Below are 22301 nucleotides of genomic sequence, written 5' to 3' on the forward strand. Positions count from 1 at the left end.
ACCATCCGGAACCTTTCCCCGGTCTTGACGACCACCACCTGAGCTCTCCAGGGGCTATTGCTGGCCTCTATGACCCCTTCCCGCAAGAGACGCTGGACCTCGGACCTAATGAACGTCCTGTCCTACATGCTGTACCGCCTGCTTCTGGTGGCTACTGGCTTGCAATCGGCGGTGAGGTTTGCGAAGAGGGGGGGGTCGATTTTTAGGGTCGCGAGGCTGCATATGGTGAGCGGGGGCAAGGGCCCCCCGAACTTAAGAGTTAGGCTCCTGAGGTTGCACTGGAAGTCGAGTCCCGAAAGGAGAGGAGCGCAGAGGTCTGGGAGCACATATAGTTGAAAATTAGCGTGCTCAGCGCCCTGTATGGCTAGGGTTGCAGTAGTGCACCCTTGGATTTGCACCGAGTGTGACCCAGAGGCGAGGGATATGGTTTGTTGCGTCGGGAATATTGGGAGCGAGCAGCGTCTTACCATGTCCGGGTGAATGAAGCTCTCTGTGCTTCCGGAGTCGAAAAGGCAAGGTGTCTCGTACCCGTTAACCCGGACGGCCATCATGGAGCTCCGGAGGTGCTTGGGTCGCGACTGGTCTAGGATGACCGCGCTGAGGTGTGGGTAGCCGGCAGCGTGATCGGAGGTGCTGGTGCGGCCCCGCGGTGGCTATCCATGTAGGTCGTACGCGTCGAGCGGCGTAGCAGATGGCGGCCCCCATTGGTCGAGCGTGGTGGGCGGTGAGGATGATGGTGTCCAAGATGGCAGCCCCCATGGATCGCACGTGGCCGGCTGCATGGGGGAGGATGGCCAGGATGGCGGCACCCATGAGTCGCACATGTTATACGGAGGCGGAGTCGGCAGACACGCTGCCACTTTGCGAGGTCTGCGGGCCTGAGGGTCTGTGGATCGGGTCTGTGAATTCGAGTTCTTTGACCTGGCCAGGCAGACCTTGGCGAAGTGTCCTTTTCGCAGGCGCTGTCTCACATAGTTCGATCAGACCCCCGCCACGCAAACGTCTCGGACGGCGAGCTCCATGTGCTGAGTGGCCGTAACGGCCTGGTAGTTACAGTTGCGCGCGAGGGAATTGAGGTCGCGTAGGTAGTCACCTAGCGACTCCCCGGGGCGCTGGCGGCGAGTGGTGAAGACGTGTCGCGTGTAGACCTCGTTCACAGGCCGCATATAGAGGCGTTCGAGTAGTGCGAGGGCCTCTGTATAGGAAGCAGCTTCGTCGAGCTGGACAGAAATGCGATGGCTCACCCGTGCGTGGAGGAAGCTCAGCTTCTGTTCGTCAGTGACAGATGGCGTAGACGACGCGGCGAGATGGGCCTTGAAGCATCGAAGCCAATGTGAAAAGATTTCTTTCACCGCGCACATGTGCAGCCATGTGCCAAAACCATGTGAACATTGCAGCGGCGCTCCTCAGCATGGCCCAGTCACAGCGGGGCATGACTGAGAGCATTGCTGGCACTGCCCAGGCGCTGGCCAATGTGGCACAGACACAGGAGGAGATGGCTCAGTCCCAGTGGGAGATGGCCCAGTCACTGGCAGATGTGACACAGGCCAAGATGGTGGTGGCACAATCAATGTGTGATGTGGCGCAGTCCCAGACAGAGGTGGTCCACTCCCTGTGCTCCAAGGCCGCCAGCATGCAGACTCTAGCTGAGACGGCATCAGGCCTCCAGGACTGGCAGCGCCAGGTGGCAATGGAGCCTCGCGGGTTAGTTCCACTTGCACCCCTATTACACTGAGTAGCCTGAGGGCCATGGGCACCCGAGGGAGGAGGACATGATGGGGCCCGTGCCGGTCACCCCCACCTCCAGGCTCGGTTGCCCCAGAAGACGGCCGCCAACAAGGACCTAGGTCACAGGGCGGGAATCACAGCAGGCCACCTCCACTCCTGATGTACCGTCTGGGAATGCACCTAAACGTAGCGTTAGGGCTCGTTTGGCCAGACAATTGGACACCGGTTAAATTGGCACGGTTGCAGGGCAGTTTAGTAATAGGGGCTAGGGCACAAATCTGTATGTACGTTTTCACATCAAACACCTGTTCACAACGTTACAACCTGCCTTGGTGCTCTGCCAAAATGCCAAAAGGGTGTAAGGGGTGGGCTGGTCTGGGCTGGCCTCGAAGTGAGCGCCGGGGGGCGGGGGGGGGTGGATTGGTGGACTTTAGGGGTGGGCTTGGTTCAGGAACCACAGTTCAGCCAGGGCTCCAGTGTCCCATTCCCCCCACCTCACTGCCCCTACCTCTGCCACCCCAGGATTGGGGGTGAGGTGGTATGGTGGAGGGTGGGGTGGGGAAGTGGTGGGGTGGGGACACCATGCAGCCAGTGTCACTCAGCAGAACCAGGGGCCAGGATAGGTGCTCAGTGGGGTGTGCAGCAAGATGGCTGCCTTGCAGGCCATGGAAAATGCGGTCCGTGACTGGCACCGCCCCAGTCCCATGTGGGGTCACCCAGCGCCAAGGCCCATCCCCCTGACAACCCCCCCCCACCCCGGCCCTGGCAGCAGCCCCCCTCCCCAACCTCCCCCACCAGCCCGGCAACCCACGGTCACACCTCTCAGTGTCTTACCTCCTCTCCCTCCCTCATCAGCCACGGCGCTAGTTTCATGATGATTAAAAGCATAAGAGAACCTCGCCGTGGGGAATTCGCCTCAGTAGAGGCGGAGAATCGCGGAGGCCCCAGAGAATACTGGGTGAGGTCCGCTAAAGATAGGGCAGCAAAGTAGCACAATGGTTAGCACTGTGGCTTCACAGCGGCAGTGTTCCAGGTTCGATTCCCGGCTGGGTCACTAACTGTGCGGAGTCAGCACGTTCTCCCCGTGTCTGTGTGCGTTTCCTCCACATGCTCCGGTTTTCGACCACTAGTCCCGAAAGACATGGGGCGTCATTCTCCGACCCTCTGGGGGGTCGGAGAATGGCCGTTGGCCGCCGTGAATCCCGCCCCCACCGGTTGCCGAAGTCTCCGAAGGGAGAAAAGTCGGCGGGGCGTTAATGTCGCCGCTGCCGTCGGAGAATGGCACGGGTCTGTGCAAGGCAGCCGATTTTCGGCCTGCCGATATTCTCCCTTCCGGATGGGCCGAAGTCACGTCGACGTGATGACCGTTCACGTCGACGTAAATTAAACCTCCTTTTCATCGGCGTGACCCTGTGCACCAGGTTCACGCCGACCAGCGTGGAGGTGAGTGACGGCCTGGGGGGTTGGCTCTGGGCAGGCGATGGCGTGGCCGCAGTCTGAATGCGTGAGGAGAGGTGTGTCTCGGGTTGTGTGTGTGTGTGTGCGGCGGGGGGGGGGGGTGGTTAGAGTAGGCTGGGCTCCGGGGGAGTGCCGGGAGGGGGTCCGTGCCGGGGAGGGGGATGGGGGAGGTCCGTGCCGGGGAGGGGAATGGGGGGTCCGTGCCGGGGTGGAGGTTGGGGGGGGGTCCGTGCTGGGGTGGAGGTTGGGGGGGGGGTCCGTGCCGGGGAGGGGGATGGGGGTCCGTGCTGGGGTGGAGGTTGGGGGGGGGGGGTCCGTGCCGGGGTGCAGGTTGGGTGGGGGGGTCTGTGCCGGGGTGGAGGTTGGGGGGGGGGGTCCGTGCCGGGGAGGGGGATGGGGGGTCCGTGCCGGGGTGGAGGTTGGGGGGGGGGTCCGTGCCGGGGAGGGGGATGGGGGGTCCGTGCCGGGGTGGAGGTTGGGGGTGGGGGTCCGTGCTGGGGAGGGGGATGGGGGGTCCGTGCCGGGGTGAAGGTTGGGGGGGGTCCGTGCCGGGGAGGGGGATGGGGGGTCCGTGCCGGGGTGGAGGTTGGGGTCCGTGCCGGGGTGGAGGTTGGGGGGGGGTCCGTGCCGGGGAGGGGGATGGGGGGGGTCCGTGCCGGGGAGGGGGATGGGGGGTCCGTGCCGGGGAGGGGGATGCGAGGGCAAGTGAGTTGGTCCACCTGGTCAGGTGCCAGCCTTCAACAGTTGGACCCATGCGGTCCATGCCACCTGGCTGGGGGGAGGAGGGGATATGGGCAATGATGACATGTCGTCGTTCCCCTCCCCCCCACCAGGCCGTCATGTTTTCCGATCATCCAGCGATGTTGGCCGCCGTGGCGGCAGCCGCTCATGTCTATGTTGCCCTGGATGAGGAGGAGGAGGAGCGTGCCAGAGAGGCGGCGCAGGCTGCCGCAGAGGGACAGGCGGCAGCCGCCCAGGCTGGAGGGACACCTGACCGACAGGACGAGGAGGGGGAGGAGGACGTCGCGGCCCCACGGCAACGGAGGCACCCGAGGGCGCCCCGTGTGTACCGGCCCCGGCAGTCATACCAGGACCTCACGGACCGGCAATGCAGGAGGAGACTCCGGATGAGGCGGGAAACCGTGGCACACATCTGCCACCTGCTGGCACACCTGTCACCGCGTGGCACTGGCGGGGGACACCCTCTCCCCGTGTCCGTCAAGGTTAGGGTGGCCCTGAACTTTTATGCAACGGGGTCATTCCAGGCACCGAGTGGGCACCTGTCCGGCATATCGCAGACATCGGTGCATCGGTGCATCCGGGCAGTGACAGATGCCCTTTATGCCATGGCGCACCGCTACATCCGCTTCCCCGTGGACCGGGCCAGCCAGGATGCCCGGGCCGTGGGCTTCTCTGCCGTGGCCGGGTTCCCCATGGTCCAGGGCGCGATCGATGGGATGCACGTCGCCGTGCGGCCACCTGCAGATAACAGGGCCGTGTTCACTAATAGGAAGGGGACCTATTCGATGAACATACAGGTGGTCTGCGACCACCGCATGATGATCCTGCACGTCTGCGCCCTATACCCAGACAGTGTACACGACTCATACGTGTTGTCGCGGTCATCCATCCCCGGCATGTATGAGGGACGCCATCCCCGGCTGAGGGGCTGGTTGCTGGGCGACAGGGGCTACCCATTGCGATCGTGGCTGATGACGCCTATACGGAGGCCACGGAATGAGGCGGAGAACCGCTACAATGATGCCCATGTAGCGACAAGGGGAGTGATAGAGAGGTGCTTTGGCGTGCTGAAGATGCGTTTCAGGTGCCTGGACCTCTCTGGGGGCGCCCTCCAGTATCGGTCAGATAGGGTCGGCCGCATCATTGTGGTGTGCTGCGTCCTGCACAACATAGCCCAGCAGAGGGGCGATGTGCCGCAGGCAGAGGAGGGCGGAGTGGAGGACCAGCAGGAAGAGGCGCAGTCCTCCCCAGATGAGGGGGATGGGGGTAATGGTCAGGGCAGACGGGGTAGACACAGGCGGGTGGCTGTCCACCGTTACCGGCTGGCCCAGCGGGCACGGGACAGACTGATAGCCGCCCGCTTCACTGACTAGATGGGCATGGGAATCGGGTAGTGTGGCCACAGACCGCACACCATGGCAACAGCCGACCACCCACACCCCCCACCCATCCACCCACCCAGCACCCTCACCCCCCTCCCCAACCCCACCCACCCCATCCGCATGCACACCACCCCCCCCCCATTGCCGATCCACCTGCGGCACAACGGGCCGGGCTCACACAGTTGCGGGTGGACGCGTGTCTATTGCAGGCCATGGAGGATGATGACAACCCGCCCTGCGGTGAGCTCCTGGCTCCACATCGTTGGACTATGTCTGACCCATGGCCACAGTACCACCATCCACCCGGACCATCCCTGCATGCGGCTGTGACACTGCAGCGCACGGTCCCGTCCTCTGCCCGGGGGATGTTGATGGCGGCCCAGGGGAAAGGGGGCAGACTCACCTGGGGCTGAGGTAAGACCACCCCTCACACACACACTTGCGCTCAACGTACATGACACCCCCGCACGCTTTGGACAGAGCACAAAGGCAGCTTCTGTAGGTGTAACATTGACTTTAATAACCAAAGGAGTTCATGCCCGTGCCCTAGCCCCTAAAACTCATCTGTGCCCTGCACCCGTGCCAACTTACTCAGTGTCTAATTGTTTGGCCTTACGGGCCCTTTGACTACGTCTACGTGGTTCCCCAGACGGTACAGCAGAACTGGAGGTGGATTCCTGTGATTCCTGCCCTCTGACACTGGATCCCTTTGGCGGCCGTTTCCTGGGGCGTCCTGGCCTAGATGGGCCAGGCTGCGGCCCGGGCGACTTGGATGGCGAGCTGCCAGCCTGTCCTGCCCGTTGCCCACCCGATGCACCTGGGACGGAAGGGGGGGAGTCCGAGGTGTCGTGGTGTACCGGGACCTCCCCTACAGGGGGAGCAGGGACGGACCACACCACCTCCTCCTCCCTCGGGGTGCCCGATGGCTCCCAGGCCTCTACATGGGTGGGGGATGCGAACGGACTGGCCATCCGACGCCCCCCCCGACATCTGGCGCTGCCAGTCCCGGAGGCCCGTGCTGGTATCGACAGGGGTCTGCAGGTTTGCAGCCATGGAGCCCAGGAGGATGGCAAACCCTGTCTGTGACAGTGCGACGCCGGCTCGCACATGGCCACTGGCGCTGATGCCCTCAGCAATGGCCTGCTGAGACTGGGCCATGGCCTGCAGAGACTGGGCCATGGCCTGCAGAGACTGGGCAATGGCCTGCAGAGACTGGGCAATGGCGTTGAGCGCCTCTGCCATCTGGCGCTGGCACTGGCTCATGGCCTCCTGTGAGAGGGCAGCCATGTCCTGGGCCACAGACGCCACCTGCACGGAAAGCCCCAGGCCTCGCAAACCGTTCCCCATGTCTGACACCGTCGCACCCATTGCCTCCACCGCGGGCGCCACCCGTGCGTTGTCAGCCTGGGTGGCACGCATGACCGGCACCACTCCCAGCTCCTGGACGCGGGTGGACTCCTCCACCTTCGACCGCAGCCGGCGCAAGCCGCCCGTCACCCTCTTCGCTCGTCTCCAGGTCGGTGGTTGCATCGGATCTATGTGTGGGTGTGGTAACTCCAGGAACCCGGGATCCATCTGGGCGGCAGATGTTCGCTTGGGCTGGGCTGCCCTCCGACCGCCCGGCCCCTCTGCTGCTCCTACCTCCACCTGCTGTACCGGGGCGGCTGTGTTGTGCGCACCAGTGAATGTACCAGACACCTCATCACTAAAGTGCCCAACCGAGGTGAGTGTCTCTGCGATGGTGGAGGGTGTTGGTGACAGCAGTGGCGTTGTGTCGTGCTCTTCGTCCCACTCTGAGTCCATGGCACTTTGGGGTGGGGGTTCGTCTCCACCCATCCACTCAGAGTCACTGTCCGGTATTTCGTCTTCCTGGGTAGTGCTGTCCCGGGTAGGGGTGTCCTGGGCAGTGCTGTCCCGGGTAGTGGTGTCCCGGGTAGTGGTGTCCCGGGTAGTGGTGTCCTGGGTAGTGGTGTCCTGGGTAGTGGTGTCCTGGGTAGTGGTGTCCTGGCTCGGATGTGACAGGGGCCTGTGGCTGCCCCCCTCGTCGCTGGGTGGTCGCTCCCGCACGTGACGGGGGTGTCGTCTCCCTGTTGCTCCAGGTCTCTCCGTCTCCCGTGGTGTGCGAGGGGCATCCTGCGGGCGTCGCATGCTGGAGGGTGCGGGTCTCTCCGTCTCCCGTGGTGTGCGAGGGGCATCCTGCGGGCGTCGCATGCTGGAGGGTCCGGGTCTCTCCGTCTCCCGTGGCCTCCGAGGGGCATCCTGCGGCCGTCGCATGCTGGAGGGTTCGTTTCTCTCCGTCTCCCGTGGCCTCCGAGGGGCATCCTGCGGGTGGTCTGCATCTGTGGGGATGGGTGCCTGGACGTTTGGTCCTGCGATACACAATGAAGCATGCATGGTTAGACATCAGGCAGTGATCAGGTGATATGGGGGAGGGGGATATAGGGGAGGGGGGATATGGGGACGGGCTGTCGGTGGCTCACTTGCTACTACGCCCCCGACCTCTGCATCAGCAACCTCCCGGTTGTCAGGTCCGCCAGCCAGTTCCAGGGCCCTTTCCTCGTGTTCGGTCAGTGGCCTCTCATCAGCGGGGCCTCCTCCAGTCCTCACATGCTCCCTATTGTTGTGTGCGCGCTTATCCTGTGGGGGGGGGGGGGGGGTTGGCAGGGGTAAAAGGTAACACTGTTCGGCAGGTATATGAATGCACGCCATCGGTTGCGCGTGCATTGTAGAGGTTAAGGTTAGGGCTGGATTCACTTGGGAATATGGGGGATATGGGGGAGGGGGATATGGGGGAGGGGGGATATGGGGAGCGGGGATATGGGGGAGGGGGGATATGGGGAGGGGGGATATGGGGGAGGGGGATATGGGGGATATGGGGAGGGGGGATATGGGGGAAGGGGGGATATGGGGGAAGGGGGGATATGGGGGAAGGGGGGATATGGGGGAGGGGGGATATGGGGAGGGGGGATATGGGGAGGGGGGATATGGGGGAGGGGGATATGGGGAGGGGGGATATGGGGGAGGGGGGATATGGGGGAGGGGGGATATGGGGGAGGAGGGGATATGGGGGAAGGGGGATATGGGGGAGGGGGATATGGGGAAGGGGGGATATGGGGGAGGGGGGATATGGGGAGGGGGGATATGGGGAGGGGGGATATGGGGGAGGGGGGATATGGGGGAAGGGGGGATATGGGGGAGGGGGGGATATGGGGGAGGGGGGATATGGGGGAGGGGGGATATGGGGCGGGGGGGATATGGGGGAGGGGTATATGGGGGAGGGGGGATATGGGGGAGGGGGGGATATGGGGAGGGGGATATGGGGGAGGGGGATATGGGGAGGGGGATATGGGGGAGGGGGATATGGGGAAGGGGGATATGGGGGAGGGGGGATATGGGGGAAGGGGGATATGGGGAGGGGGATATGGGGGAGGGGGGATATGGGGGAAGGGGGGATATGGGGGAGGGGGGATATGGGGGAGGGGGATATGGGGCAGGGGGGATATGGGGGTGGGGTATATGGGGGAGGGGGGATATGGGGGAAGGGGGGATATGGGGGATATGGGGAAGGGGGGATATGGGGAGGGCGGGATATGGGGGGAGGGGGGATAGGGGGGAGGGGGGATATGGGGGAAGGGGGGGATATGGGGGAGGCTCACCACGCCTGCTTTGACGAGGTCGTTCACCTTCTTGTGGCACTGGGTGCCTGTCCGTGGTGTCAGGGCCGCAGCGGTGACGGCCTCTGCCACTTCCCTCCACAGACGCCGGCTGTGGCGTGGGGCAACTCTGCGGCCGTGCCCGGGATACAGGGCGTCCCTCCTCTGCTCCACCGCGTCCAGGAGCGCCTCCACATCCCGTGACTCGAACCTCGGGGCTGAGCGGCGGGCAGCCATCCAGTCGGGTGTTCCGGTCGGGTGTTCCGATCGGGTGGGGGGGGAGCAGCGCGGCCTTATGAGCCGTCACGCCGTGCGGCGCGTATGACGCTGCACGGCGTGAACCACTGCGCAAGCGCGGATCCCGTTACGTCGCTGCTAGCCCATTTCAGGCCGGAGACGTTCAACACATTTTTCCGATGTGTCGGAAGTCGGATTTGCGCCGTTTTTTGCGCCGATCGGCGGACTTTCCGCCGATAACGGAGAATTTCGCCCATGCTGTTAGGTAATTTGGACATTCTGAATTCTCCCTCAGTGTACCCGAACAGGCACCGGAATGTGGCGACTCGGGGCTTTTCACAGTAACTTCATTGTAGTGTTAATGTAAGCCTACTTGTGACAATAAAGATGACTATTATTATTTGCCAATGGCGTTTCCTGTAAGTGCAGACTGGAACGCATTGATGCCGCCGTCGTGACACCGGAGAATTGCGATTTGGCATGAAACAGACGCCCGCCACGATTCTCCGCCTAATCGCGTTTCCCGATTCCGGCGTTAGCCGACGGAGAATCCCATGCCATGTGTTTGCAAAGTTCCTACTCTTAACAATCAAACTGAATCTTATCACAATGTGCCTTTCCACCAACCTCACATTATATCATTTTTAATAGCAGCCATGCCTCATGAAATAAGATTGCTAATTGATTTTAAATTCTGAGCTGTAGACTTACACCCACTGGGAACTGAATTCACATTGCCCACACTTACCTAATTGAGGTGTATAAGATGATAAAAGATGACAAAGTAGACGTAGAGCGGATGCTTCCTCTTATGGGGCAATCCAGAACGAGAGGTCAAAGATTTAGGATAAGGGGCAGCTGATTTAGAATAGAGATGAGGAGAACCTACTTCTCTCAAAGGGTTGTGAACATGTAGAATTCGTTACCCCAGAGTGCGGTAGATGCTGGGACATTGGGGTACATTTAAAGTGGAGATAGATTTTTAATTAGTAATGGGTTTAAGGGTTCTGGAGAACGGGCAGGAAAGCGGAGTTGAGACCGAGAGAATATCAGCCATGATCATATTGAATGGTGGAACAGGCTCGAGGGGCTGAATTACCTACTCCTGCGTCTAGTTCTTGTGTTCTTATTTCATTTATAACCCTTATAGCTCAGACAGAGAAAACGTCCTTCTGATGAGGCTGGGCTGCATTCAAATGAGAGATGAAAGGTCACTGAACTAAACCTTGTGCCCAGTTATTGATATTTAATTGCAGGCCTGAACTCAATAGTGGATACACATCAGGCATTTTAATTTCCTTCTGCCCTGAGGTGCTGAAAGTCAACTTCATTAAGCTTTGCAGTTAAAATAATAGAAGTTAAATTCCCCACGTTTGCTCTGTCAGTATGATACTGGGAGACATAGGGTGTGATTTTCCATAAAAATGTCTAAGTGTGGTAGCGAGCGGGAATTTCTGCGAGCCGCCCGACGCTTGGCCCAGCGAGGCCTACAACGCAATTCAGCATAAATTGTTCCACTTAACAAGGCCTCACGGGCTTCTTGCCAGTTGATTTGCCGGGACTGCGGTTGCCAGCCCCACGCTAAGAAGGTCGAGCAACACTTGAGCTGCACTTGCTCAGCCAACCACAGCCAGCTCACAACAATAGCACCAGGGAGACCGGGACCAAGATTCGGGGACGCAGATCTGGGGAGGCTGCTAGATGCCGTGGAGGCCAGGAGGGATGTGCTGTCCCCCCCGAGAGTCAGCCACAAGGCAGCCAGTGCTGCCTGGGATGAGGTGGTGGCAGCTGTCAGCTCAGGGTGTGTGACCGGGAGGACTGGTCTCCACTACCATAAGAAGGTCAACGACTATACAGGGCAGCACGGGTGAGTAGGCACCAACGCCCCCCCCCCCAGAGGAGCATCCACCCCCCAACTCCCCATGCAACTCCCAACCCTTCGTCCACCCCCTCACCCTTCAAGCCCCTCCCCAACCCTCTCGTCACACACCCCCTCCCACCGCTGTGAACCACATGTGTGGCCAATGATGCCCCCTCTGACCCGCAGGAAATGTTCTCCCATAATCATCGGGAGCGAACCCAGACTGGCGGAGGGGTGACGGAGTTAAGAATCCTTCGAGGAGCATGACCTGGAGGTGACTGGGGTGGCTGAGGACAGATCGGTCACCCATCCAGATAATCTGGGATTGGATTTGTTCATTGTCATGTGTACCGAGGTACAGTTCCGCATACAGTTCAGACAGATCATTCCGTACATGAAAAGAAAATACGTAAGGCAAATATAAAATACACAATGTAAATACATAGACACAGGCATCGGATGAAGCTTACAGGAGTGTAGTACTAAGTAGAGGAGATGTGTGAAGAGATTAGATCAGTTCATAAGAGGGTCGTTTAGGAGTCTGGTAACAGTGGGGAAGAAGCTGTTTTTGAATCTGTTAGTGCGTGTTCTCAGACTTTTGTATCTCCTGTCCAATGGACGCCGTTGGAAGAGTGAATAAGTCGGGTGGGAGGGATCTTTGATTATGATGCCTGCTTTCCCCCAGGCAGCGGGAGGTATAGGCAGAGTCAATGGATGGGAGGTGGGTTCGCCTGATGGACTGGGCTGCATTCACTACCTGCTAAACATGAGTATTGATTGTCTTACTGACTAACTGACCCATCCCTCCCACTGACCACATGTCCATTTTCCCGCAGGTTTTCCAGCCGATGGCATCGGCCCATCCTGGGCTGCACCCTCTCCTGACTCCCAGGAGAACACCTCAGAGGAGAGCTTCGAGGATGCAACTGTTATAGTCGCGGCACAGCTGTCATCCCCACTCTCGACCAGTGCAGACACACGCACCTCGATGGGACATGTTAGTGGACAGGCTTCTGGGGCACAATCTGGTGAGCACCACACTGCTGATGGTGGAGGCAGGAACCCCCAGACAAGACAGCAGTCGGAGATCTGCTAGGTCCCAGGACCCAGCTGGGTCCCAGGCTGAGGCTGAGCCTGTGGTACAGGGTTACTCGGAGCTGATTGAGGCAATAGGGTGCAGCCGGAACATTCAGGAGGAGATGTCAGTGTTGTCATGATATGCAGGCACACACACACGCATAATGATATACAGACAGGCAGCTAATGAATACAGAGAACTGGACATGACCAATAAGCAGGCAGGACACTCAGGGGTGGGATCTGTCTATAAAAGACACGAGGCACTCACACTCCGCCTCTTTCCACTGATGAACATCTAGAGAGTCAGTCAAGGGTGTTGTACAATCTCACACCTCCACCACGTGGCTAAGAGCTAGTCTGGTTCAGTCAGACAGAGTAACCACACTTAGGTTAGCAGAGAGTCGGACTCACAGAGAACTGTGAGGCCAGTCGATTTCAGCGGGAGCGGAGCAGGTTAGTCAATTTCAGCGGGAGCAGTGCGCAAGTGATTTCTGGGAGGTAAGTCTCTCCTTTAAAAACACTTGTCCTTGCAGGAGCAGGCCAGTCGATTTCAGCGGGAGCGGAGCAGGTTAGTCAATTTCAGCGGGAGCAGTGCGCAAGTGATTTCTGGGAGGTAAGTCTCTCCTTTAAAAACACTTGTCCTTGCAGGAGCAGGCCAGTCGATTTCAGCGGGAGCGGTGTGTTAGTGATTTCTGGGAGACCTTCACAGGAGCAGGCTAGTCAATTTCAGCGGTAAACACTTACCTGGTCCCGTTTTCGGTCCCTCTTTGCTGTTTTTAAAAACTATTTTAGTGTTTAAGGCGGGAACAGGAAGTTCGGCCCGCGGACTTCTGGGAAGACCCTCACCAATTAATTCTGGTGGAGAGGAGACCTGAGACACTACAAGTGTAGTGTCTCCCACCCGCCCTCCTCCTCTAACCTAATAATAAAACCCATTGGTGTGAGGTAAGTACCATATTGTATGATTATTATTTTATTTTTTTTAATTTAATTTAGTTGTTAGCCAGACCTTGGTAGAAAGTTAGAGGGATGGCAGGGAAGGGAGTGCAATGTTCCTCCTGCAGGATGTTTGAGGTGAGGGATGCCGTTAGTTTCCCTGCTGATTTTACCTGCAGGAAGTGCTGCCATCTCCAGCTCCTCCAAGACCGAGTTAGGGAACTGGAGCTGGAGTTGGAAGAACTTCGGATCATTCGGGAGGCAGAGGGGGTCATAGATAGCAGCTTCAGGGAATTTGTTACACCAAAGATTGGAGATAGATGGGTAACTGTAAGAGGGACTGGGAAAAAGCAGTCAGTGCAGGGATCCCCTGCGGTCGTTCCCCTGAGAAACAAGTATATCGCTTTGGATACTTGTGGGGGGGGGGGGACTTACCAGGGGTAAGCCATGGGGTACGGGCCTCTGGCACGGAGTCTGTCCCTGTTGCTCAGAAGGGAAGGGGGGAGAGGAGCAGAGCATTAGTAATTGGGGACTCGATAGTCAGGGGCACAGAGAGGAGATTTTGTGGGAGCGTGAGAGACTCACATTTGGTATGTTGCCTCCCAGGTGCAAGGTTACGTGCTGTCTCGGATCGTGTTTTCCGGGTCCTTAGGGGGGAGGGGGAGCAGCCCCAAGTCGTGGTCCACATTGGCACTAACGACATAGGTAGGAAAGGGGACAAGGATGTCAGGCAGGCTTTCAGGGAGCTAGGATGGAAGCTCAGAACTAGAACAAACAGAGTTGTTATCTCTGGGTTGTTGCCCGTGCCACGTGATAGTGAGATGAGGAATAGGGAGAGAGAGCAATTAAGCACGTGGCTACAGGGATGGTGCAGGCGGGAGGGATTCAGATTTCTGGATAACTGGGGCTCTTTCTGGGGAAGGTGGGACCTCTACAGACAGGATGGTCTACATCTGAACCTGAGGGGCACAAATATCCTGGGGGGGAGATTTGTTAGTGCTCTTTGGGGGGGTTTAAACTAATTCAGCAGGGGCATGGGAACCTGGATTGCAGTTTTAGGGTAAGGGAGAATGAGAGTATAGAGGTCAGGAGCACAGATTTGAAGTCGCAGGAGGGGGCCAGTGTTCAGGTAGGTGGTTTGAAGTGTGTCTACTTCAATGCCAGGAGTATACGAAATAAGGTAGGGGAACTGGCAGCATGGGTTGGTTCCTGGGACTTCGATGTTGTGGCCATTTCGGAGACATGGATAGAGCAGGGGCAGGAATGGATGTTGCAGGTTCCGGGGTTTAGGTGTTTTAGTAAGCTCAGAGAAGGAGGCAAAAGAGGGGAGGTGTGGCGCTGCTAGTCAAGAGCAGTATTACGGTGGCGGAGAGGATGCTAGATGGGGACTCATCTTCCGAGGTAGTATGGGCTGAGGTTAGAAACATGAAAGGAGAGGTCACACTGTTGGGAGTCTTCTATAGGCCTCCAAATAGTTCTAGGGATGTAGAGGAAAGGATGGCGAGGATGATCCTGGATAAGAGCGAAAGTAACAGGGTAGTTATTATGGGAGACTTTAACTTTCCAAATATTGACTGGAAAAGATATAGTTCGAGTACATTAGATGGGTTGTTTTTTGTACAGTGTGTGCAGGAGGGTTTCCTGACACAATATGTTGACAGGCCAACAAGAGGCGAGGCCACGTTGCATTTGGTTTTGGGTAATGAACCAGGCCAGGTGTTGGATTTGGAGGTAGGAGAGCACTTTGGGGACAGTGACCACAATTCGGTGACGTTTACGTTAATGATGGAAAGGGATAAGTATACACCGCAGGGCAAGAGTTATAGCTGGGGGAAGGGCAATTATGATGCCATTAGACGTGACTTGGGGGGGATAAGGTGGAGAAGAAGGCTGCAAGTGTTGGGCACACTGGATAAGTGGAGCTTGTTCAAGGATCAGCTACTGCGTGTTCTTGATAAGTATGTACCGGTCAGGCAGGGAGGAAGGCGTCGAGCGAGGGAACCGTGGTTTACCAAAGAAGTGGAATCGCTTGTTAAGAGGAAGAAGGAGGCCTATGTGAAGATGAGGTGTGAAGTTTCAGTTGGGGCAATGGATAGTTACAAGGTAGCGAGGAAGGATCTAAAGAGAGAGCTAAGACGAGCAAGGAGGGGACATGAGAAGTATTTGGCAGGTAGGATCAAGGAAAACCCAAAAGCTTTCTATAGGTATGTCAGGAATAAGCGAATGACTAGGGAAAGAGTAGGACCAGTCAAGGACAGGGATGGGAAGTTGTGTGTGGAGTCTGAAGAGATAGGCGAGATACTAAATGAATATTTTTCGTCAGTATTCACTCAGGAAAAAGATAATGTTGTGGAGGAGAATGCTGAGACCCAGGCTAATAGAATAGATGGCATTGAGGTACGTAGGGAAGAGGTGTTGGCAATTCTGGACAGGCTGAAAATAGATAAGTCCCCGGGTCCTGATGGGATTTATCCTAGGATTCTCTGGGAGGCCAGGGAAGAGATTGCTGGACCTTTGGCTTTGATTTTTATGTCATCATTGGCTACAGGAATAGTGCCAGAGGACTGGAGGATAGCAAATGTGGTCCCTTTGTTCAAAAAGGGGAGCAGAGACAACCCCGGCAACTATAGACCGGTGAGCCTCACGTCTGTAGTGGGTAAAGTCTTGGAGGGGATTATAAGAGACAAGATTTATAATCATCTAGATCGGAATAATATGATCAGGGATAGTCAGCATGGCTTTGTGAAGGGTAGGTCATGCCTCACAAACCTTATCGAGTTCTTTGAGAAGGTGACTGAACAGGTAGACGAGGCTAGAGCAGTTGATGTGGTGTATATGGATTTCAGTAAAGCGTTTGATAAGGTTCCCCACGGTAGGCTATTGCAGAAAATACGGAGGCTGGGGATTGAGGGTGATTTAGAGATGTGGATCAGAAATTGGCTAGCTGAAAGAAGACAGAGGGTGGTGGTTGATGGGAAATGTTCAGAATGGAGTTCAGTTACAAGTGGAGTACCACAAGGATCTGGTCTGAGGCCGTTGCTGTTTGTCATTTTTATCAATGACCTAGAGGAAGGCGCAGAAGGGTGGGTGAGTAAATTTGCAGACGATACTAAAGTCGGTGGTGTTGTCGATAGTGTGGAAGGATGTAGCAGGTTACAGAGGGATATAGATAAGCTGCAGCACTGGGCTGAGAGGTGGCAAATGGAGTTTAATGTAGAGAAGTGTGAGGTGATTCACTTTGGAAGGAATAACAGGAATGCGGAATATTTGGCTAATGGTAAAGTTCTTGGAAGTGTGGATGAGCAGAGGGATCTAGGTGTCCATGTACATAGATCCCTGAAAGTTGCCACCCAGGTTGATAGGGTTGTGAAGAAGGCCTATGGAGTGTTGGCCTTTATTGGTAGAGGGATTGAGTTCCAGAGTCAGGTGGCCATGTTGCAGCTGTACAGAACTCTGGTACGGCCGCATTTGGAGTATTGCGTACAGTTCTGGTCACCGCATTATAGGAAGGACGTGGAGGCTTTGGAGCGGGTGCAGAGGAGATTTGCCAGGATGTTGCCTGGTATGGAGGGAAAATCTTATGAGGAAAGGCTGATGGACTTGAGGTTGTTTTCGTTGGAGAGAAGAAGGTTAAGAGGAGACTTAATAGAGGCATACAAAATGATCAGGGGGTTGGATAGGGTGGACAGTGAGAGCCTTCTCCTGCGGATGGAAATGGCTGGCACGAGGGGACATAGCTTTAAACTGAGGGGTAATAGATATAGGACAGAGGTCAGAGGTAGGTTCTTTACGCAAAGAGTAGTGAGGCCGTGGAATGCCCTACCTGCTACAGTAGTGAACTCGCCAACATTGAGGGCATTTAAAAGTTTATTGGATAAACATATGGATGATAATGGCATAGTGTAGGTTAGATGGCTTTTGTTTCGGTGCAACATCGTGGGCCGAAGGGCCTGTACTGCGCTGTATCGTTCTATGTTCTATGTTCTAACTGTGCTAACTGTGCTATTAGTTCAGTAAACCTGACTGAACTAACTTCAAGGTCTGGAGTATCTTTCTGATCTAAACTGCATCCAGTTGCAGCCAGTGTTAGACCAGTGTACCTAACACGACAAGTGTCACTCCAGCAGATCCATAGCTGATTGGAGGAGTCCCCGAGGCTCCGGGTTCAGGAGATGTCGTCGGCCACGCGTGGCACTCAGGCCAACACTGCTAGGCTAGATACCGCAGTGGAAAGCCTGGTGCACGACATCGGCACCATTAGTGGAGGTGTCTAAGGTGTGGCACAATAATGATGGCCATGGCTGAGGGTGTGACTCGCTGGGGGATGTCACCCAGTTCCAGGCCAACCTTAATGAGGTTCTGCGGGACATGTATCGGATGGGCATGGCCGAGACGCTGCGGAGCTTGTCCCAGTCGCAGGTGGGCATTGCCGAGGTGCTGCAGAGCATGGCCCAATCACTGTGGGGCATCGCCAGGGGTGTCGACACCTTGGTGCAAACCATGGGGAACCGCCAGGGCTGGCAGAGCCAGATGATGCAGGGGCAGCAGGGGCTCAATCCAGCTGCCCCTCTGGCCCAAGGTGAACCCTAGGACACTATGGGTGCCGACCGAGAGGAGGTGGCGCTGGGCACCAACCCGGAACCCACCCATGGAATGACAACGATGGTGATGAGCTCCCTGGACTTCCACCCCTCTGATGATGCTGTGTCTCGAAGTCAGCACACAGGACAGGGCAGCACGGCTGTGCATGTGTCGCCGGCATGTGCCCCGGGGCCCTCCGGGCCTCAGACCCCCAGAGGACGCCCGCCAGGGGCATCGAAGGCCATGGGATGAGATAAGCAGCTGGCTGCCTCCACCTCAGATCTGCATCCTGGTGATGCACTGTGACATAGTGGTAGATCTAGGAGGGCCAGGCACATTGGGGATCACTGAGGGCACAGGGGGAGGGGGTGAAGGGATGGGGGGTTGATAGGGGGTGGGGATGGGGGGTTGGGGGAGTGGCACCACTGGGAGAGTGGGGGATTGTAAACCACATTAAACACCTTTGTGCACAACTATTATCATACCTCTGACACTTTCTTCCGCAATGCAGGCTGCTCTGCGGGAGTATAAAACCTGGCAAATCATGCTAAAGTTTTATAGAACCTTGGTAAGGCTGCACTTGGAGTTCTTTGAGAAGGTGACCAAACAGGTGGATGAGGGTAAAGAAGTTGATGTGGTGTATATGGATTTCAGTAAAGCGTTTGATAACATTCCCCACGGTAGGCTACTACAGAAAATAAGGAGGCATGGGATTCAGGGAGATTTAGCAGTTTGGATCAGAAATTGGCTAGCTGGAAGAAGACAAAGGGTGATCGTTAATGGGAAGTGTTCAGACTGGAGTCTAGTTACTAGTGGTGTACCACAAGGATCTGTTTTGGGGCCACTGCTGTTTTTCATTTTTATAAATGACCTGGAGGAGGGTGTTGAAGGATGGGTGAGTAAATTTGCAGATGACACTAAAGGCGGTGGAGTTGTGGACAGTGCAGAAGGATGTTACAAGTTACAGAGGGACATAGATAAGCTGCAGAGCTGGGCTGAGAGGTGGCAAATGGAGTTTAATGCAGAAAAGTGTGAGTTGATTCATTTTGGAAGGAATAACAGGAAGACAGAGTACTGGGCTAATGGTAAGATTCTTGGCAGTGTGGATGAGCAGAGAGATCTCGGTGTCCATGTACAAAGATCCCTGAAAGTTGCCACCCAGGTTGAGGGGGTTGGTAAGAAGGTGTACAGTGTGTGAGCTTTGTTTTTCAAATGTAGGTGAAAAGATAAAGACTGCATAAAATTCAAAAACACTGAATACACTTTCTCTAGAAACGTGCATTGTGTTGTTCCTCTGTACCCTTCACTCAGTTACTGAGGTTCTCTGATCTGTCCTTCACACAAGGCCACCGAAACCATTGTCTGCATAATCAGGGACTGATTCATTTATTAACTACATTACACACGTACTGATGATCTGCAAGCATTCATCTATTGCAAACACTGCAAACATTTATTCACTTATAATGTGCATATTACCAGAAACATAATCAAGAATCACAGAATAATACAATGCAGAAGAGGTCTTCGGCCCATCTAATCTGAACCGACGGATGCAAGACAAACAATTTTAGAAAATGTTATCCTGATATTAGCAGTGGATGACTATTAACTAGTGCAATTCTGCACAGTAGTGAAGCTCTCTGGTGGGGCAGAGAGACTGGAGAGTTCTTGAATGTCATTGCAGCCAAAGAGTTCACACTTATAACTACATTTTTCACAGTACCTTTATTGCAGTGTTACTGTAAGCCTACTTGTGACAATAATAAAGATTATTATTATTCAAAATTGCTTCAAACAAATGTTTAATTTTCAAGATGTATGTGTTGTCTGTGGAATTGAACTGTGGTGAGTCTTTGAGTGATTTTTAAACATTTTTATTACATGCAGTTCTGAGAGCGGTTAAGGAATTTTAAGGAATGACTGGGGCTGGTTTAGCTCAGTTGGTTGGACAGCTTGTTTGTGATTCCTCCATCACCCATAGCCACAACCTTTCAGACAGACTGCCCATTGCACCAAGCATTGGTCTTTTGCATTCATTTTCCTTCTTCTGAAACTTTCCCTGTGAGGTCCTCATCTGACTACAGTAGAACTGATATACAATCTTCCCCCTCCACCTACCAGAGCAATGTGGAATCTGCGATGTCCCTTCCACCCAATGTGCTTTTTGCTCACTAATGCCTGATCTTCTTTCTATCCTGAGTATCGAAGCTCCACATGTTGCTGATCTCTGAGCTGGTACCTACAACAGTGGCAGCAATTAACACAAATGACTTTTGGAAGTCCAGATATACTACCTTTACAGAATCCCCCATTATCCATTCGCACTCCTTCCCTTCCTCTTCCAGTTCCTTAAGGGATCTTGCTCCTGGGAGCCTGCAATGATAACACGGAAAGGGCCACCATAAGAGGATGTATGTTCGGAGAGTTTGGGAATGAGAATAGAGGATTAAGGATCAAGAATACTTGTCTGTAAGGAAATTAGATTACCCACGGGTGATATGACTCCTGCTTTGCCAATGTTCAGGGCATATCCGACACCCCTCCCGATTACCAACTCGATATAATGGAGTCATGCTTCCCCTCCCTTGGTCAGGTACTACTGATGTCCATTGTGCACTGTTTTGTCCTGACACAGAAAGGGAGATAATTGTAAATGAATGCATTGGCAGGTGTGGTTGGGCATGTCTGATTCCTCACACAGTTAAAGAGCAGTGAGTTGTGCCTGAAGTATGAGTGGTGACAGTGAAGCATGCAATTGTGTGAGGTGTTAGAATGTCAGTGTGTAGTTAGATGGCGGAAGTAGTGGCTTGAGGTTGTAACACTTGTGGTGATGCAGTCATTGAGAAATATGTTTGTGAGATTTTACCTTGCACACTCAAGCCAAACCATTACATCTCCAGTATTGGAACCTTTGGGGGAAGGGCTCCTGGCTGTGAATTCCTCACTGATCTCCTCCCACACCCACTGTGGATATGGGACATCCTTCCACTGCTGTAACCCTCACCACCAGGACCTCCAGCGCCAATGCTGAGAACCTGTGAGTCCTCTTTCCCAGAGCTGGATCTGCAATGTCTGATAATGTTTGTGTCGATGCACGGATCCAAAACAATTATTCTTTATTAGTGCGAGTGCTAAATATCCAGTTTAGCATCGCGAGGCACATTTAAATCATGGTTATCAGCAAATTGTTCCAGACTTTTAAACAGGTGTAGCTTATTAGCATATGACCCATTTAGCACCTGTTCTCACACTTTCACTAAGATAGCCCCTCAGGAATCCAGTCACTGACTCTTATCGGGAACTACCAACAGACTTTCATGTAAGAATTAATCTGAATGCTGCTCTTGTGCTGCTGCAGGTACATAGATATATAGAAGATAGGAGCAGGAGGAGGCCTTAAGCCCTTCGAGCCTGTTCCGCCATTCATCACGATCATGGCTGATCATCCAACTCAATAGCCTAATCCTGCTTTCTCCCCATAGCCTTTGATCCCATTCTTCCAAGTGCTATATCCACCTGCCTCTTGAATATATTCACAGTTTTAGCATCAACTACTTCCTGTGGTAAGGAATTCCACAGGCTCTTTGGTGAAGAAATGTCTCCTTATCTCTGTCCGAAATGGTTTACCCTGAATCCATTTTTCCTCCTCTCCTTCTTTGCAAATCAACACAGCCATATCATTGAGGGTAAGAAAACCTCAGTTAGTTTAAAGACCGGAATATTTTTGTCCTCTTATGCGCCACTTGCCCCTTTGAGGCCACATAATGTTAAATTTTCACAGCAACTCTTAAGAACTCCCAGCTGTATTAGATAGCACTGGGGTGATTTCCAACTTGAAATCAATGGAAAAGTAAATTGAATGATTTTTAAAATGGGTGTTCCATCATTGATACCAATTTTACATCCAAGTGGCAAATTATTAATTACTGAATGACTTTTCCACCATGTTGTTCCATGAATCTGGCTCAATGTGTGCAGGGAGTCCATTTCAATTATGTAAATGATCTTGAGCACAGAAACCTTATGCAAGGTCAGGCCTCTGAACAAGTGAGCACAATACATCCAATAAGCCATGATCCTGCCACCACCATGTTGGGACCATAAAATCAGCTCATCTGTTTAAACTGCAATAAGTCATTGTACTCTGATTAAAGTAATGTCAAACATTACTAGCGGGACATATAAGGGGCCCAACAGGGGATTGTTGATTCTGATGTGTTTACAAACAATTATGATGATGTCACCTGCATTAACTTGTCACTTCAGTGTGTCAAAATTGCAATAGAGATGGGGGTGCATTATTTTGTCTCTTTTTTTCTTCACAAGTAAACCAAAGGATGTTTTCAAATCATCTAGCACCTCCAGCAAAGTTGAACAAACTTTTAAAAATCAGACTGTTTTCAACCTTTGAAGTGCTTTTATTCTTCAGCACTACCAATGCTTAATTTCTTTGGGGAATGTGTTGGAACGATTATCAGACTGATTGACCATGTTGAACAATGTCATAAGCACACCTTCCATAGCCAAGACGTTCTGGAGTTGAACTTGACCCCAGAGTTTCTGGCTCAAAGGCAGGGGCACTCACCTACTGAGTCACAAGTCCTCAAGTTGATGGTTAAGTACCCCAACTTTCAACAAATT

This window comes from Scyliorhinus torazame, chromosome 6 (genome assembly GCF_047496885.1).
Source record: "Scyliorhinus torazame isolate Kashiwa2021f chromosome 6, sScyTor2.1, whole genome shotgun sequence".
Lineage (NCBI taxonomy): Eukaryota > Metazoa > Chordata > Chondrichthyes > Carcharhiniformes > Scyliorhinidae > Scyliorhinus > Scyliorhinus torazame.